The sequence below is a fragment of the Hirundo rustica genome, chromosome 16 (genome assembly GCF_015227805.2).
Source record: "Hirundo rustica isolate bHirRus1 chromosome 16, bHirRus1.pri.v3, whole genome shotgun sequence".
Classification (NCBI taxonomy): Eukaryota; Metazoa; Chordata; class Aves; order Passeriformes; family Hirundinidae; genus Hirundo; species Hirundo rustica.
Genome location: NC_053465.1, coordinates 4,317,276 through 4,336,504, shown reverse-complemented (window position 1 = coordinate 4,336,504; position 19,229 = coordinate 4,317,276). Strand labels below are relative to the sequence as shown.

The 19,229-nt window shown below is 42.5% G+C and overlaps 1 protein-coding gene across 1 annotated transcript in view; it reads right to left on the bottom strand.

Moving 5' to 3' along the window:
* The window catches only part of CDH4 (cadherin 4), a 419,139-nt gene that overhangs the window by 300,134 nt on the left and 99,776 nt on the right, over positions 1 to 19,229 (bottom strand). The gene's annotated exons all lie outside the window — the stretch shown is intronic.

Here is a 19,229-nt window from a genome sequence, read left to right as displayed (position 1 = left end):
CATACTCCTCACTGTCCAACTGCTTTCACTTCCTTAGTGGTAATTCCCACAGCTGGTGCTTTAACAGAGCAAAACCGGGACAAATACAGGGTCAAGACCAAGGCAAAGTGGTGCCTGCAAAGTCTCTGAGGACAAAAGTAATGTGTTTAATTAAGCACAGCAGCCTGTCCACCCCAGCCCCTCTGCCCACACCGATACAAATCAACACGCACTAGGTTTTATCTTTCTCTCAAGGTGAGGGACCAGATGAATTTCACCACATATCCTGCCTCCTCCGAGGTTCAGCCAGCACTGAAGAGCTTTAGTTCTGGCTGATTTATGCTGCTCTTAAACCACAAATGCAGTTACAAGACCTTCTGTCAGCTACACCAGCTGGCACCTGCCCTTACGCTCCCCACGTGACTCTTCAACAGGGCATCTCAGGGGCTACCAAAATGGGCCACTTCAGCCTGAAGAGACCCAGCACTGCTCCTAGGGGCTGGGGCATGCTGGGTGTGGGTTTGCCTGGCAAGAAACCCACAGCATTCCCAGGGAGGGGAGAGAGCACGGATTCAGCTGAACCGCAGCACGGCAAGCCCTGGCAGCGCCTCGAGCCACGGGCACCATCCCCAGGAGGGACCCACACCAACACCAGCAGGCACTGCCCGTGGACAGGGAACACCCCCAGATGTCCAAGGAAGGGGCAGTCACTGCTTGGAATGGGGCTGCAAGTACTCTCAGAAATCCTGAAGTGCTGCTCAACCACGGACAGAAGAGCCAGGGTGGTAAGAGCAGGATCTGTGCCCTGGATGAGCAGCAGTGAAAGGCTTCAGAGAGTGCCTGCGCCCAGACAGAACAAGCTGCTGCTCTGGAACAATGCACAGGAACAAAAAAAAACCACCAATAAACTCTAGCACAATGTACCAGCCAGCTTGGTAAAATCTGTCCCTAAGTGCTCTCCCCATCTTCCCAGGCTCTTATTTCACTGATCCTGTCCCTTAGCAGAACCCTCTGCCCCAAAACTACCTGCCACTTTCTAAGCAGCAAAGATTGGGTGGGATTTCCTTGCTGTGGACAAAAGCATCAGCCACCTTTATTTGGCTCCCGCCAGGAACTGAAAATAAAACAAATCTAATTACAAAACCAGTGTAAAGTGCTGATGTACTGCTGCATTATCTGAAAGATGGTTATTGTAATCAAGACAACTCTGCTATCTCCTAATGAGAGACACTGCAAAATGTTACTCCAGATTTCGTCAGGAGGAAAAAAAACCCCTTTCATTATTTTTTACTTCTTTATGTCTAAACTGGATTCCACACACACCTGACACAAACACCAGCTTTACTGGCTCTGCTTCCTGTGTGTCAACAGGCACTTCTTGCAAAGGGAAGATGCTAAAAATGTTTTCATATGATGCCAGTCCAGGTATTTTTCTTGTTCAGACTGAAAACTCTCCCGACACGCTGCATCAGGAGTGATGAACAAAACTGCTCCGTGTTTAAGCAGTCAGAAGCATTTGTCTCCTTAAACAAGACATTATAATCATTCCTTTTGTAGCCTACTAAAATAACATTGTAGAAAAACTCCTCTCTAAATAAGGATAAACAACATGGTGGCTTGATCACAGCAGACTGCCAGAACAATCACACTTATAATCTTAGCACTGACAGCACATGGAGCAATCTCAGTTACAATTGCTTGGTCTCATTTCACAATATCCTCAGGATGATGATTCTGAGAGTGCTGAGAGAACTCAGGAGCTGTTTCCAAGCACAACTTGGTGACACAGAACAAGGAAAGCCAAAAGAAGCCACTTTAAAAGAACAATATTTTCAAATGAAATCTCTTTTTTTTTTTAATGTTTATCCATGAGCATTTTTTTTTTTTTCTTGATAACTACTTGAAAAAAAAAAAGCAGAAGTTGGAGGGGTTCTCTGCATGATTTGTGAAATTAAGCCACCAGGTTACATTTGAAGTAGCAACACCAACCCCATTTTCCTAATGTTTAGTCCTTATTGTTATGACATCTACATTTGCCACTGGTAAAAACTGCAGCATCCGAGGTTCTGTGTCTCATTTCTGTCCTTTCAAATAAGAGCTCTCTCCAGTCTGGTAACCTGATGGGAAGTCTGGAGTACAATTTGTTAAATCAGATCAGAGCAATAACTCTTACTTCAGCAGTAGTAATTTCTGAGATCAATGAAGGCAGATATACGGTTTAAAATAATTTAAAAGGTGAAAATAGTCTGGCATCGTATTTTTCTTAAGCAAAATATTCAAATATAAGCAATGAAGTCTGAGGAACGTAATCAAAAAGAAACACGTTCTTCTACATTAGAAATGCTCCAAACTGCTGTCTGTGTTGTTTCATCATTTTTTCCATTAAATCAGACACTTCTTCTAAATCAAGCCCTTGGGGAGCAGGAGACAAAAGTGATGAGAATGCAATGTGTGAATACAAAAGTGGAGCATGTGTTTTATAACTAACTCTGTTCAGAGATCAAGGGACATGTCACTGTTTATAGCCATCAGGAAAGAATCAATGTAATTATATTTGTAGTATCAATTCAGGTCAATATTCTAATACAGACACCGTAAAGCCACAATTACAATTTACATCTGCATCGAACGCTGCATTTGCCTCTTAACCTCATGTAAAAAAACAGAACAAAAACCTTTCTCCTTCTCCCACACATACACACCCTCATCATCTCAATCTTGAAACAAGATGTTGTCGAGCCCCGCAGATTAAATCAGGAAACAACGCAGTGCAGCTGGATTTGCCCTGAAACCTGAGAGGTCTGGGTTCACGAGTGAAACCAGAGCACCAGCTCTTTAAGATTACTGGATGCAGTAAAAACCTTCACTGAATTCCCAGATTTGGAGCAATTCCCACTTTAAAAAAAAAAAAAAAAAAAAGAAAAAACCTAATAGCATTGCACCAGGACACTTTTCTCCACTTGCTAACCCAGACACCGCTGGCTGGCTGCTTTTTTGGGAGCGTTGAATTCCAGGTGAACCAACCTCTCCCACTACCAAAAAACAAAATAAAGTTCTTTCCAGACCAAACCATGCCCAAGAAGAATTGTGTGATAACTCTTAATCCTCCCTCCATGATTTTTACTATGAAAGCTTAAGTCACAGATATTTACACAATAATATTTCTGTAGCACCATCAAAATGGGTTGAGATGAAGAAGCACCAGGCTGTTTCAAGCAATTTAAATTAATGGGACTTTAGGCAACACCAGAGAAAAAAAAAATAAACATTTAAAAGGTGATATTCTTGATTTTACTCTATTCAGTTCTTTACCCATAGCCTCAAATTTTAATCTAAATTAAAAATGTTTTGCACACAAGCCTGCCTCCTCTTGAAGAACCTGCAACACCCATAAAGCATGACAAAATTCAGAGGTAAAAATGTCCTTAAAAATTCAGAAAGGACTGAAAATCTGTGACAGATTTTACCAGAAACTGGAGAATAGGAACCTTACTTGCTCAGCAGACATCCAACTTTTCCAAATTCAGAGAACTTTCCTGCAGTTTCAGAATGGAGACACTTACCTAAGAGAAAAACAGCAAAAAAAAAAAAAATGGTATTAAAAAACACATTAGACAGAGCCTAAAACTTCTGGAAAAGTTTTGCTTTTTAAATGATGAGATTCCACTGGACAAACTTTCATTATAGATTAAAATTACATCTCATAAATACTTTATTCTAGCAAGGTTTCATTGATAAACAGATATCAAGTATTAATATACCATTAATGCGTATTTTTGAGAATGGCTAACCGATTTTAAGAAGTTCAACAAAACTGGAAATTGCTGATGCTTATCACAACTTTCAGCAGGGATTTGTTAATACTCTCAATTTAGGTTTAATCAACCCCTTGCTCACCAGCTGGTAAAACAAGCCCCAAGCCCAGACTTGTAAAAATTCATATACACGAGGCAAATGGATATCAAAGTAAAACTTAAATGTTTAAGGTTCAAATTCGAGGTGCCAATCCAATAAATTTCAAACAGCAGCTCCACCTCTGAAGCCTCCTCTCAGCAATGAAGACCAGCACCCTCAGAAACAACAAAGGCTGAGTGCAACACAGATAAAACATCACAAAATTCACTGGGAAGAAGAATGGGGGAAGAAACCTGTAGGCAGCAAATTCATAAACCAGGTTTAATTATCTGTCAGAGCTGTTCATTTCCACTCTGGGCTTTAAGGAGGTTCCCTGTAGCTCCAGTTAGAGAGGACATTTCACAGCCCCAAAGTGTCCTGTGGTGGCAGCTGGCAGAAATTTGGGAGGGGAGCTCAGCGTGTGTGGGGCTCTCAGTCCTCAATCCTCCAGCTCCAGACAGGATTTCAGCCCAGATTTAAGTCCCAGGGACTCAACTGGACTTATGGAGGTACATGAAGTTGAACATCAGCTTAAGGGCTACCTGGAAGGAGATTCCAAAGGTTTACATCACTCTCATCCATTCCTCCTCCAAATGAGGTTATAGTCATAAGTTTTAGGGGGGAAAAAAAAAAAGTGAGGGGGGAAAAAAAGGAAAAAGTAGAAAGTCTGCAATGCTATTTTGATCCTTCTAAGCCTTCAGGACAAAAGCTTTACAGACCTTGTAGTCTTACAGAGTGCAATTTATAAAGATTAAAGATTAACATTTATAGAAAAATGCCTTTCCTTAATACTGTAGGGATGCCATAAAAAGTAATACTTTTCATTATAATACCACTTTATGGTACATGAGAGCTTTAGTACCCCACAGGTCTTTTCCTCTTCAGTATCTGGAGGGGAAAGAACACAGATTGCAAAAAGTAGATGCTTCTTTCTTTCTTTCTTTTTCCAGCTCAGCAAATATATATCATTACTTCAGTCCCTTCAAGGTGAGCTTTGTTGTGAAAAGAGATAAGGCCCAAAGCAGAGGCAAGGTTGGAACAGAATTAGTCACTGTATATGCATTTTTATCCATTTTGACAATGTAGAATTTTAATGAAGGAATGCTACAAGGATTCTGCTCTGAAACAAGCAGTTTAATTCTCTCTGTAATTCAGAAAGCAAGTTTAAGTAATGACTTTATAATTCTTAATTATCATGGAAGAATCCTTTTTATATTCTCTTTTTCTTCATTACTCCAGTATATCCTACCAGAAATTTAATTTTCATTTTCAGCTCCTGCAATAATATTTTTCATTATTTGGCAAATAAAACACACTACAATGAACAAATTAGAGAGGGGCACATGCATGAAATAGCATCCTCTAGATTGTGTTCTTCTCTCTCTGCTGCATCCAAGCAACTTTTAACATTTTGCAGTGATTGTAACAAGTGTTATTTCAGCCTTTTTTTTTTCCTCTGAACGTGACAGCTCTGCACTCAGGGCAGTGACAACAGCCTGGACTGACCCCTCTGCCTGGGGACACGCTCACTGCTTTTCCTGCTGCGCTCCCAGGGGATCCTGGCTGCTGGATCCCCTCTGCCCCTCCGGGAGAGCAGCACAGGAGCTGCAGGGACAGCACGGGCTCACAGCTGGGATGAGAATTGGCCAAAGCCTGTTCTCATTCCAGCCGAGCGGGAACAGGACAGAACCCACCCTGAGACTGAAGGCAGCTGGAGAGGGGAGATTTGCTTTCAAAATCCTGCTCACATTTTCTCAGTTCTGCACCTACCATCCTCCCAAAGCCTGTGAACTTTGACTCTCAGCTTGTACCCATTTGGCTGAAACTCCAGCAGACAATACAGAGCAAGCAGCTCTTCATCTCTGCTCATGTAAAAGTTATAGTACAATAAAATAAAATAAACCCCAAACCCTCAGAACTAATTATCTGCAATATGTATTCTTATTTTTATATGATTTTGGCACTTGCCATCAAAATATCACGCTCATAAAAAATAGATTTGCCTCCTATACAGATGATCTATTACCACCACAGCTCGTGTTATTTCCTCAGAAGAAAATGAAAAGCTCCATTTGAAACTCACTTAGCAGCTGGTTATTCTGCATTTCATACAGAAAGCAGCACCCGTAAAGGTGAAAATGAATAATGAGCCGCTTGCGAAGAAGTCACAAAAATTCAAATGCAAGACTTATCCAGAGCTTTGATACTCCAATCCTCTTAGAGAATTTATAAAATAATGCTCTGCACACTGGAAAAAAAAAAATAATAAATTGATTCCACCCACTGTACCAAACCAAAGGAAATTCACTTTATAAAAGAAAAACAAATTAAACAAATTCAGAGGCCTGGCAGTCCTGTAATTCATTAGGAGCAGCCCTGGGGCCCCTCGGGAACAGCCTCACACACTCTGCAGAACTGGGAAACGTGTACTTAGAGACCAGAATCAGCTGAAAACCTGCAAATCCAGTGAATGGTTCTCTGTTTAATTCATTTTAACGCTTTGGTTGGCTTTGCTGTTCTCTCCTCCCGCGCCTGCACTCAGAAGTTTGTCCTGCTCCTGTCTCCTCACCACAACAGCTCCTTCTCACTGTGCAGCCTGGCTTGATCTCATCCAGCCCTGTCCATCTCCCCAGCACCCTGCACTGCAGGGCAAGCTCCAGTCATCCAGGCTGGATCCAGGGGCTCGGAGCAACCAGCTCCAGTTTTTATGGACCCCATTTCTCCTGGAATTTCTGCAGATCATCAGCTCCAAAATCTGTGCCCTGCTACCACGGAGAGCTAAAACAAATCACACTGCAGTAAAACAGCAAAAAAAGCAGAGTGGACTGGAGCTCTCGGAATGGCAGGGGGTGGGGTGGAACTAGATGTTTTTTAAGGTCCTTTCCAACCTAAATCATTCCAGGATTCTGAGATTCTATAAATTAAACCACTCCCTGAAGGATGGCCGACCTGGCCGGCACAGCCTCAGCTCCCTGCTAAGGTAAGCCAGGCTGTCAGAAGTGAGACAAGGTACCAAAGTTACAGAGAAAGTGCAGCAGAGCCAAAAGCAAGTGCCAAAAGCTGTTGTGTTTTGTAGAAAAATTCTCGATAAACATTCTTCTGCGTTTTTATGGTTTTATGAAAAAAGGACTCAAAGCCTACAGTCAAACTTTTTCTTCTTCAACAGAGCTTGACCACAGGCTCAGAGGCGAAGAAACAAACACATCCTCAGACAGCAGGGAAGCTGCTGGGCGTGAAGTTTTATTGAGAAAAACCCCATCAGGAGAAGAAGCTGTGTGGAACACAGCGGACTCGGGCTGGAGACGCCGGCGGTAAACATCTGAGCCGAGTTTCCAGTCCAGTGGCAGTACAAATGGTGCTGAACACCTCTCACAGATATGCCTGGTCTAGCTCGAGCCTGTCAGACTGAAAGCTCGCACGAGGATTTGTATGCAGCATCCCAGATTACCCTGGAGATGCTGGAGCTATCACAGTGTGGGGTGGATTTCCACAGCAGCTCGGCCAAGTTTAACAGGCAGAGACAGGAAAGCTTTCTGAGCTGAGACACACACACACACACATGTATCAAAGACACAATCCCCAAGCAAAAGCTCCTATTACGCCTTTATGTGCCTACAATATGGAAAACACTAGTTGCATGTTAAATTTTTAATGCGCCCCAATGTTCACAGAATTTTTTTTATTTTTGCTAAGAGGGAGCTCCTGGGCGATGCTGCTGCTGGTGCAGCTTGAAATGCACCACCTCTGCGTTGTAATGACTGCAAGGAATTGGGTGATGCACGTCAAGGAAGTTACACTGCTTCTGGCTGCTGGGGTAAAATAGGTCAGGAGAGCTGAATACAAGGAGACTAACCCCTAGTGACTGGAGAAAATTCTAAAATTTTGGGTTGTCCCCCTTGTTTTTCAAGTTGTCCTTCCATTAAAGCACCCAGCACAGACAGGAAGGACAGAACAGTGTGACACGGCTATAAAGGTGTTCTGGCATCTGAAATAGGTCATAAAAGCACTGGGGGAAAGCAAAGCTTCCAGGCACCTCGTTCTCAGCCAAAAGGGGATCATCTGCTGGAATGAAATGAATTGTTGGGGATAAATGTGGTCAGGGTCAAGAGGAACAATCCACATTAACTGCTCTCATGTCTGAAACGTTGTGGAGCACAATCCAAACAATGAGGACATACAGAGAGGGCTGGACTGTATTGAAAACGTGTTCCTGCCAGGAAACAAAGCACAAACCAACCCACTCCCTGAACCTGCAGTGACTTGAGAGAAAACAAATAGATTTTAAACCAATCTTGTTCTAACTCCTGAAATTCCTCTTCAGTAACAGTAAAGGCTCAGCAATCATTACCAAAAAAAACCAAAAAAACCAAAAATCACTTGGGATTTTTGTCTATCCTGAAAGATCTTCAGTCCTCAGAGGACAACCTGTACCAAAATATGGGAAAGTCTAAAAAGGGGCCCTATTCCAGCAGCAATGCACCTCTGTCTCCTGGGTAAGATAAAAAATGAGCTCAGAGGAATTTCACTACGGTGTTAAGAACTGACATTTTATATGTAATGCCTGATTAATTTGTCCCTGAATCAGATAAAGACTTCTGGTCAGAAATGGGTCAGGTTGACCAGAATTAGCTGTTAGGAAAAGAAATGTGGATAGGAGGGCTGAGTGAAAAACTGCAGCATCACAGGAAATCAGTGTGTACTCCTCCAGAGAAAAATAAACTACTCCACAGTTACGAGACCACAATGTTCTACACCTAACCTACAAAAAAATTCCCTTTTTGCTTAAAGACCTATTAATTTTTCAACATCCCATTAAAAAAAGGAGGAAAAAAACCCTGTCAGTCACAAACCCCACAGCAGTTTTCACCACCACACCTTGGCAGACATCCTTCCAGGGAACATGCACACAGAACAAACCCCTCTGTAACCACACTGACACTCTGCAAGAGCTGCTCCAGCTGATTCCTCCAGAGAGAGATGCTACAAAAACGAGCCAAATTACAATGGGACTCTGTATAGCAGGGCAGCATAACACACAATTACTGTAACCTTGCCCTGAGGCATTTCACAGGAAGATAAAAAAAAAATAGCCTGCATTTAAGTATTTAACAGTTTTTCTTAAGAGAAAAAAAAAGAAAAGGCTCATTTTCTCACTCCTTCCAAAGCAGGCAGCACTGGGATGGATTAATCACACAGAGGGAGACTGAAGGAGGATCCCCTTCGTGAAGGACAGGTTTGTTGGGCAGATGTTTGACATTGAACACAATGGTTTCCCTCTCCTGTGGATAGGAAGGACAGTGCAAAATTGCATCAGCTCGTTAATAAATGAGATAATGAGTGGAGAGCAAGCAGCCACTCCTCTAGTCCAGATATGACCATGCTGCTGTTTGCAGAAACTATCAGGCTCTGCAGAAACTGGTTCCCTACAGACTGCTGTCAGGACCTTGAATTATCCCTGACACCATTCCCGAGGTGTCTGCCCTCAGTCACAGCCATGAGCTGCAGCACATCCCAAAACACCTGCCTGAGGCAGGACAAAATGGATTTGGCACCCAGCTATTCATGGCAACTACTGGAGACTCCACAGCCCATTTCCCAACATTAATGGAACCACAAGGAAAGACCAGGCAGAGCCTCCAGAACTGGGTCTGCTGAGAACCAGTCTGCTGAGACAGAAAATTCTCCGGGATGTTTGTAGGGACATGGACTAATCTCTTAATAAAAATATAATTTAGTTGTTTCTCCTGGAAGAGACGTAGAATCCTGCTCCCACTCAAACAGGAAATGCTTAGTTATTAAGCTGAATTAGCTAATTCACCCTTGGTACTTACTTTGGTCTTGCTCAATAATATCCCCACCATCACCTTAACAGTTGAGCAACCAACCGAGAGAATGGCATTACTCTTATTACTCTTAGGTACTGCTTCAGCAAAATAAATCTTTTTTTCTTTTTTTTTTTTCCCCTAATTGGTAAAAAGGAACTTATCTCTATGGATAAGCATCATCCTGTCTAGACAACCATTATAAAGCCTCTGCTGAGCCACCACTGCAGTTCATTACACAGAGATGCACAGAAGCCTGGGTCTGAGAATATCAGAGATACCCCAGTACTTGGCTCCCATCTCTGGGAGGTGAATGCCAGTGAGCCTCAGGAGCAGTTCTGCGCTTGAAGCAGTGACTGTGAGCACAACTTCATCTCATTTCACCAGTGCCTCACTGGCACTTCAGCTCCTGGAGCAAACAGCCCTGAACCAGGGGGCTCTGGGTACACAGGAATGTGCCCAGGGTACCTCCCAGTCCCACCAGAATCACCCAGCAGCAGGAGGAGCAAGGCAAGCAATTAAATGCTTGTACTGATGACCAAGCCACAGGAAACCAGAGGGCTGGAGTGTGCAGGAAGCCACCTTAATTCAGATCAGGTTTTGTATCTCAAACTTTGAGCCATCACCAGCTGACATATAAAAATACTTGTGAAGGACGTGCTGGTTCACTTGGAAACCACAGCTCTGAACTGTGTCTGCTGATCACAGCACACAGCCTCACCTGCAGCTATTGATGCTGCAGTTCAAGAGAGGACCCAAAAAACACACACTTGTGCATGTCAGCCACACCAAACAGCAGGAGGGGGAAAAAAGAGAAGCGCAAAAATAAAAATCCTTTGAATTACACTGATTCTCCCTACTTTGAGGGGAGGGGAAGAAGGAAATTTTGAAGCTTAGTTACTGAGACACACATCCCCTGGGTTTATAGGTGTTCACTGCTAAGGAAAGAAACTCTAGCCAAAGTTATCACATTAAAAATTAATCTTGCCAGTTTTCCTCTGTTCTTTGGGAGACAGCAATAACTGCAAAGACCAGCCTGAGAAACAACACTTAAAGATGGCACTATTAGCATAGATATCTGCTATTATTTCTTAAAAACAGGACTTTCTATGGTAAAGATTGCCCCACAGAGAAGCTCAAAACTAAAATAAATCTTTCCTCCTTAAGACCTGAAGATGAAAAGCCCCAAACTCTGTGATACCTCTTAATGCAGCCCCATCCTCCTCAAGAGCAATTTTATGCAGAAAAAGCCTTTGATGCAAGAGGAATTAAAAGAACAATATTAACGAGAAAAATTAGATACTATTTCATCTCATTGTCTCCAATAGCGCCATTAGCGGCACTTAAAATAATGATAATTCAGGATTATTTTAATTATGTTTCACGCTTTTTCAGGGCACACTAATGAAGGACAGGGATAAAGGAGCAGCTCATTGTGGTGGGCACAATCAGAACTGCCCAGCACCCACATGGGGGATGCAGAATTCAACTTCTCACCCTCACTATCAATTCCCTGTTGACACCTCTATCTCAAGGGCTGTCAGCTTCTAAAATCCGGGCCAAATTCCAGCTGGATAATTAGATTGTGTCTAAAGTGCTTATTTATTCCTGGAGTTTTAATTGGATAAACACATACATTTTCTTTTCTGGATAGTCCTGAATGTTGCTGAGCACTTTTCAGCGCTTTCAGAGTTTATTCCACAACTGGCTCACATTGTTCCAGGTTAAACCAACTCAATCAGGTTCTAATTCTGCGCTGGCAAATTGTCCACAGATTTATATCAACAGAAACAGTAAAACTAAAAAGAACAAAATATTTCATCCTTCTTCAAAATTAGTTCATAAGGCACTTTAAAATCACATTTCCCCCCTCTATATTTATTAATAATTTTGAAGCTGCTCTATGCTCAAATCTAACAGCAGATTAATTCTTAGTGTACCACTTGCAAATTTCATGCAAGATCCCACTACAACGTAGCCTTCAGTTTGATGGACGACTGTCATACACCAATTTTTTAATTTTTTTTTTTCAGATTTCGTTTCCATGCTCTAGAACGATGTTTCTCTCCAACCATCAGCCAAACATTATTATTCATCATTTATATTCCCTTATGGACACAAGGCTTGGAGAGGTGGCCTCAGGCACGCGGGAGAGCGCTCACACCTTTTTGTGGGGTGTGAGGTTGAGAGGCACAGACAGGAACCCAAGCTTCCACTTCACTGCTGCAGACCCTGAGCGATGAGTCAGAGTCCTCAGGAAACTTTCTGGACTATCTAAAGAACTTCAGTCCCCAAAAGACTCCTAAATTAGACGCCTGTTTTGAGATGTGTCAGTGTCTCATGTTTTCAGTTGGATTAATTGGAAAAAATGTCTGCAGCAGCTAGATCTCCTAAGGGGGGCAAAACCTCATTCTCTACCATTAATTTCTACAGGTCCACAATTTTTTATGTAATCAGACAACTAAAACACTAGCTTTTACATAAATATTTTCATAACTTTGACAATTACTTTAAAACAAGAATAAAATGCTCAATTTGACTGCGGGTTCTTTTCCTGTTCATAACACATTAAGTATCTTAGGAAATCAAAAATTGATCCTTTGTGCAGCCAGCTTCATACTACTCATAATTAAAAAGCAGATTTTGATGTACAGTAGGCACATCAGACAGACAATTAATTGCCTTTATAGCACAGGGCACTCTCTTACAAACATCTGCAGCGAGAAAACTGAAGATACCATTCCTACCGAGCATTACTAAACCCATTAGAAATACAACAGCAGAGCATTTTTGCCGTCCCTCCCTACCCCCAAATACCCTGCTGAGAGTATATTTAACTTGCAATGGCTAAAATCCATAAATGTTGAATCATCACCACACTCTGGATGATCTTCTTTAACCTAATCAGCCCAAACTTAGGAAGAGTCCTGCTGGAAAGCGTGTGTTAATGCAGCAGAGGCATCATCATGCACATCAGGTCCAGCAGATATAAGGGCTCTGAGGCACATCATTCTACAGGAAATGAAGCGTCAGTGATGAACATCGGTTCCTCGTTTTAAATATTAAAACAGGCCACGGGACTTTGCCCTTTCTAACCGGGACTGAAGAGACAATTGGAAAGGTTAATTAAATGACTGACACGTAAGGGCGACACGGCGCAGGATCTGCGGAGTAAGGTCTGCCCATGGAAATCCGCAGCTTTCGCTCCGCAGGCGGCAGCCAGGGCAGGACCAGAAGTCACGTCAACAACGTAAGGACGCTTGGGGAAGTTGAGGCAAATCCACTAATGGTGTGCAGCCACCGAGCAGGAGTCGCAGCACATTAAATCCCAGCGGGAACGCTCCCATGGGAGAGCGCAGACACCCCCCTGGGTTTTAGCTTTAGAGCTGCTTCTCTCCTGAGCCTCAACATCCACACACCATTTAATGCGCCTTAACTTGTGCTGCACGCTCACCACAGGGAAACTTTCTGGAACTTGGCATAGCAAGCGAGGCTGGTGGTTTTACAGCACACGTATCACAAGTGCTGTTTTTGTTTCCTCCACGGCCAAGTTGGCCTTGACAGGGGATTATTTGGTTCTGGAGGCAGTGCTGGGCAGGCAGCAGATGTGATGGAAAGCACTTCAGCCCCACCAATTCTGTCCTGAGAGCTCTGTGCAGCCCAGGCTTCACAAGCATCGACTGAAATAAAATGCAGCAGAATTTTTGTGCTTTACCTTGGATGCAGGACTGGTGAACAGCAGTTGAGCTGAAGATATGAACTCCACCTGGGCTTTTTTTTAATATCTGCACCTTTGTCCCCATAAAATTCCAAAGGACTTTTACCCCTGCCTGCAAAGGCAGCAGCACATCCCGTATGCAGGCCCTGACCCTGAACATCCCCCCGAGCAGCACAGGCCAAGGCAGGTGCACCACAGGTCATCCCTCCCAACCACAAATCCTAAAAGCGTGAGTGAATTTTAAAACGAGCAAGTTTTGACATTCAGAACTCAAATTTACACAGAATTTATGTGCATGCATATAGAGAACTTCTCCCTTGATTGTATCTCTGTATGTATTAATGACTGATGAATAAACACCAGGAAGAATTAGAAGATTTCTTACACTTTTACATCACTTACACAAGTGACAGCTATTTTAATAAGATTCAAGCTGGCTTCTTCACAAAGCTTTTTCCTCTTCCCCTCCTTTCTCTAAATTTTTCTCATTTTTTTTTTTTTTAAATAAGCTGGCCAAGAACTGAATTCCACACAGAAAAGCTTGAGATTTTTCATCCTAGTCATTCAGTAGGGAAAAAGAAATCCATACATTTATTTCAAGCTTGGATTCCTACTGCAACATCTTGAAATGCTCAATAATTCCATTAAAGCTTTGTAGGTGAGAAATGTAATCTGCTATTCTGCTACTAAGGCTCCTCTGTTGTTAACACAAGCCAAAGAAGCAATTCTTTGACACAGTAAACAAAAAATATCACTCAAGGCATTAAAAATAATATTTTGAAAGAGAAAAAGAATTAAATGTTGGAAACAATCATAATTATGCTTTAAAGAGAGGGTTTGATCGCCTAACTCCAGTTACCTAGGGCATAACGATTACCAAATTCATAACTCTTCCCCATCAGAGAGAAAATGGAAAAGTCTTAATAATCTAAAAAATATTACAGTATCTTTCTCTATTTGGAGTGAATCAATGATATTTATAGCCCCAGAGGTATTGAATTTCTTTTGTACCAAAGAACACCAATAATAACGTACAAGTCCATTATGGAAGTGCGTATCAAGAAAGTGAGCAACCGCCTAAGACTACAAAAGGGGAGAAAGTCAAAACTAAGCCTGTGATCCCAAGAAAACATGTCAATCTTCTCCCACCAGATGCAACAATCAAATAATCTTGGGCAGCTCACCGTGTAAAAATGGGATGAAAAATGGAGACTGGTAACTATCAAGACATTTTACAGAGTTTGACAGGAAAACGTCACAGCTGAACACCACCAAAAAAAAAAAAAAACAAACCAAAAACCTATCTTAAGCAAATTAGAGTTGTTTAAAATAAATAAATAAATGTGTGTGTGTGTGTAAAAGAAACAGACAACAGCAAAGAGTTTGCACTGACTATAGAATCTGAAGTAATTTTGAGGTACAAGCATTCCCTAAAAGCAGGATGAGAAAAAGGGCTGGCAAAGAGGGAATTGCCTGCCCTGTTAACTCCACAGACCTTCAAAGGAACTATTTTGTGCCAGCAAGAAGAGCAGCTTCACTCTCTGGATGCTCCCTGGCTTTATTCTCCCACCTCTGAAGAGTGTCCTCAGGCATCATCCAGCAGTTACAGAGGGGACCAGTGGGAGTCATTAAAGTAATTAGAACTGCTTGAATGTCAGCAGCAGATGATGCCATGGAGGACAACGCATCCCTACCCTACTGTTAACAGGAGATGTTAATTTTGTGAAATCTTTTCTTTTGTGTTCTGCTTTCTATGTTAACTATATCAGGCAGAGCCCAAGAGAAAAGACCTACAAAGATCTTGCCAAGCAAGGTACCCAAATGTGCCTGGTTACCATGGCACTGGCATCCATGTGCTTGTGGCTGCAAACTCCTGAACATCCTCTGTTAGCGGGACTTTTAAATACTCAGTGAAGCAGCCAACCAATTCAAATAATAGGAATTTAAGTACATATAAATTTAGATTTAGCTTGCTCCTTTTGAAAAAAATCACCGTCTAACTCGATTCCTGTTTACAAGGATGAAAACAGCACCTCAGCTGAGGGCTATCACAGGCACAATCCAAATTCCAGATGGTCTAAAATCAAGCTCAGCACATGGGCCCGACACCATCCCGGGGCAGCATATGCCACAGAGTCCACCACGGCTGCTACTGAGCTGAGAGTCAACCAAGACAAGTTCTTTCAAGTGCTTTAATGAAGGAGAAATTTCCTATTTAGTTGAGCAACAGATACATGGACACGGGTAAGCAAAAAGTGTTGCTTGTAATACCAATAAAAATTGAAAAAACATACCCAGTGTACTCTAGATAACCAAGGAGACGGTGTTCTTGCCCCCCAAATTTTCTCAGTGAAAGCATAAAGCAGGCCTATGGAATACGAGTGAACATATCAAGTCAGTACTTCGTAAGCTATAAGCAGCATCACTGACCTTCCAGAATAATAACTGATTATTGCGCTGTTGTGAGAAGTAATTTCACTACAAAAGAAAAAAAGATCCTGGATATCAGAAAGGGCTAACACTTAAATCTATATGCAATACGAATTCATTTTGTTTCTCTTTATACTTTGCTATTCTTAGACAGATAACGGCTTCATGAGGCCTGATTTATCGTCCATATGTATCAAAATAGGAATGTGCTCCTAAGTTTCAAAGCATTAAATGAGATTTACTCCACAGTAACTTCATTCTGCCTTACCGAAGCAGGATTTGCCATGCCCGGCGCTTCTGCTACAATAGAAAATCTCCTCCAAGAAATGCAGAGCTTAGTAGAAAAGTTACTATTACCAGTGTCTTGATGTTTAATACTGACAGCCCAGGCCAGCCAACAGAACTGGTCTGTGGCTAGAACTGTCTGGAGGGAGGAATGGATTAGGAGAGAGGAAACAGCCAAGCACAGCTGAAAAGAGGCAAGTGCTGTGCTCAGAGCACCTGAGGACAGCATCACAGGCTGCACCCCCATGGTCCCGCAGCCAGGGCTGCTCCCTGCCCAGTGCCAGGGCACCAGGGCACGGCCACACTGCTGGTTCGGGCTGGGAGAGTGGATTTTCTCCAGGTTTGGAGTTGGGCTGAGAGCAGTGCTGATCACACAGGGATGGTTCAGTCAGGCTCACACCACTGAGCTCTGCTCCTCACCCTGCCAGCGAGGCTGGGGGTGCACAGGGAGCTTGGGGGGACACGTGGGACAGCTGAGCCCGAGCGACCCGAGGGGTGTCTCACAGCCCTCATGCCCAGCAGACAGAGCTGGGGGAAGGAGAGGAGATGTCAGAATTAGGGCATCTGCCTTCCCCTGCTTTCCCAAGGGTGCCTGAGCACCTGCCTTGGGAAATGCTTAATGAACTCATTACTTTCCCTATTAAACTGTCCTTACCCACAAGGTTTCTTTCCCATTCTCTCCCCCATCCCACTGCAGGGGATGAGGTTAAACCACGACAGGCACAAACTGAAACACAGAAAACTCCATTCAAATGTAAGAAGAAACCACACTATTTCCACAGGTGACCTCCAGCCTCAACAACTCCATAGTTCTGCGATCGCCAGCACATTTGTTCTTCCCATATACGAGCATTACCAGCACAATATTTAATAACTGTATCCTTAGCTGCATATAGATTTTAAATCCAATTTCATAGAATGATAAAACATCCTAAATCTTAATAGGTCATCACAGTGACAGTCAGGTCAATACAATCCCTATTTCATTACTCACACTGCTTCCTTCTGTTCTCACAAAATAAATTGTGCCAAGAGAACATGTGTTTTATACCATTTAAATTCCTCTGTGTGTGCGTGTGTGTGTATATATATATATATAAAGTTATTCCACAACATTTCTGTGAAAGAAAAAATATATTTCCCATATTAGAAAAATCAGGGAAACTTGAGGACAGCTTATAATGTGATTTTCCCAAGGTTATATATAGTTAGGTAATAACTGACACAATATTCATGGAAAAACTAAAATGGCAACAATAGGAAATCCTCCACACAGCACACACCCATATAGTACTTTATGAGCTCTGGCAAAACTTTCAACAACTTACAGCTGAAGGGAAAATTCAGATTCTTATTCTGAATGCATGCAGAGTCCAGACCCTTTGTCTGTATTTTATGTCAGGGGCTGTTCTGTACCTGTTTGCTTCTTGTTTCACCGCTCCATGAATTTCTGCATCACTAAATGATATGGAAATAGCTACAAAATTATGCAGCTGGAAGTAGAAACAAGCTGTGTCCATCACTTCAAAGATGTGCGGTCACAAAGAGATGTTACTCCATACAAACAGCATTTCTGCTGGGATTTCCTCCTTTTTAGACACTAAGGGATGGACCAGTACCTACTACAACACGCCACAACAGCTGACCGTTTTCATCCTGTTCTGCTTACGATCAAAGCTTCCTTTTCTCCAAATCCCAGCTCTGAGAGTTGCGCGTTTCACCTATTACAAAAGGACCCAGCAACATCTGACTTCACCCAACTATTTTCCTACTAGAGTTATTTTAAAGAGTTTATATGGTAACAAATGGACTATCCAATATGTGCTTAATAATGGCTCAGGCAGCCTCTGACTACAGGGTTATCACATCCATTTGATAAGTTTCATGGGAATCCATAACATTCCCCTGAACTGTCACCAAGGAACAGGTTGCAAGGGAATGAGGTCTTCCAGAGGAGCATATTATCAAGGCAGCTTTTATGATCCACATTAATGGAGGTCAGAGACAAGGCTACCGTTCTCATTTATGAAGGGAAAACACTAGATCATAATGATGGCACGAGGATGGGGAGAATAATAAAGTCATTTCCCTGGTTCAGGAAAGATTAGCACATTTTGCCCAGTTAAGTCCTTTTCACTACAAAAGCACTGCCTAGAGGTGCCTCTAAGTATAGATTTGCAGACAGTCAGAACTAGGTGTGTGTATCACATCAACTGCAGCAGGTGACTCTGTGCCTAAAAGTTATTAGGAATAAATACCCCTTCCAGAGCAGAAAATCAATTCAATGCTCATGGCACTCCTTGATTGAGAAGATGTGGCTTTTGAGACCAGAGCTCCGAAAGTGGACCAAAGCCTAAATTACATTAAGACCTAATTCCTGCCTTATATTAGGACATTTTATATGGTACTAAAATGCACAGTGACAGCTCAAGTTTCTTTCTGAGCTTGTAGATACAAGCAGTGACCCGTGCCTTTGAGGTTATGCTAACCACTGCTAAGTGCATACTTGCTACTCATATAATTCTCCTCTAAATTACTTAAGATAAAAGAAGCCAAGAAAGAGCCAGGTAGAGTCAAACATGATTGCTTCCTATTAAACAGCTGTCAGTTCCACCAGATCTCACCAACCTTGGATCAAAGGCAGTCACACTTGGACACTTTTCCTTTAATAGCTTCATTCATGCCTGGGCAGCGCTGGGAGTCTTTAGCTGTGTTCTGATGCTATCTCAGCACTAGAATGAGCCCTGCACATTGTGCTGCTCTGCACCTTCACTCAGTTCTGAAAGAATCCTTCTGTTGGGCAGAGAAGCACAAGAATTTTAGAGCAGAACATCTTACAGTGGGTGGCAAGCCCAAGCTTGGTGCCCTTTAAGTTTGGGAAGAGAAAATGCAGACGTGTTACAGTACTTAAAAGACTTCTATAAAAACTGAGCACCCTCAATGAACTGCCCACAGGCCTATTCCCAGTGCTACCCCAGCTCAGAAATTCCACTGGAAACTGGACACAAGAGCCATTGGGAGAATCAGGTCTTCAACTAAGAGAAGAGTTGACCAGTGCAGCAGATTAAAGCTGTGTTAAACTGTCAGGTTGAAGCATGAGG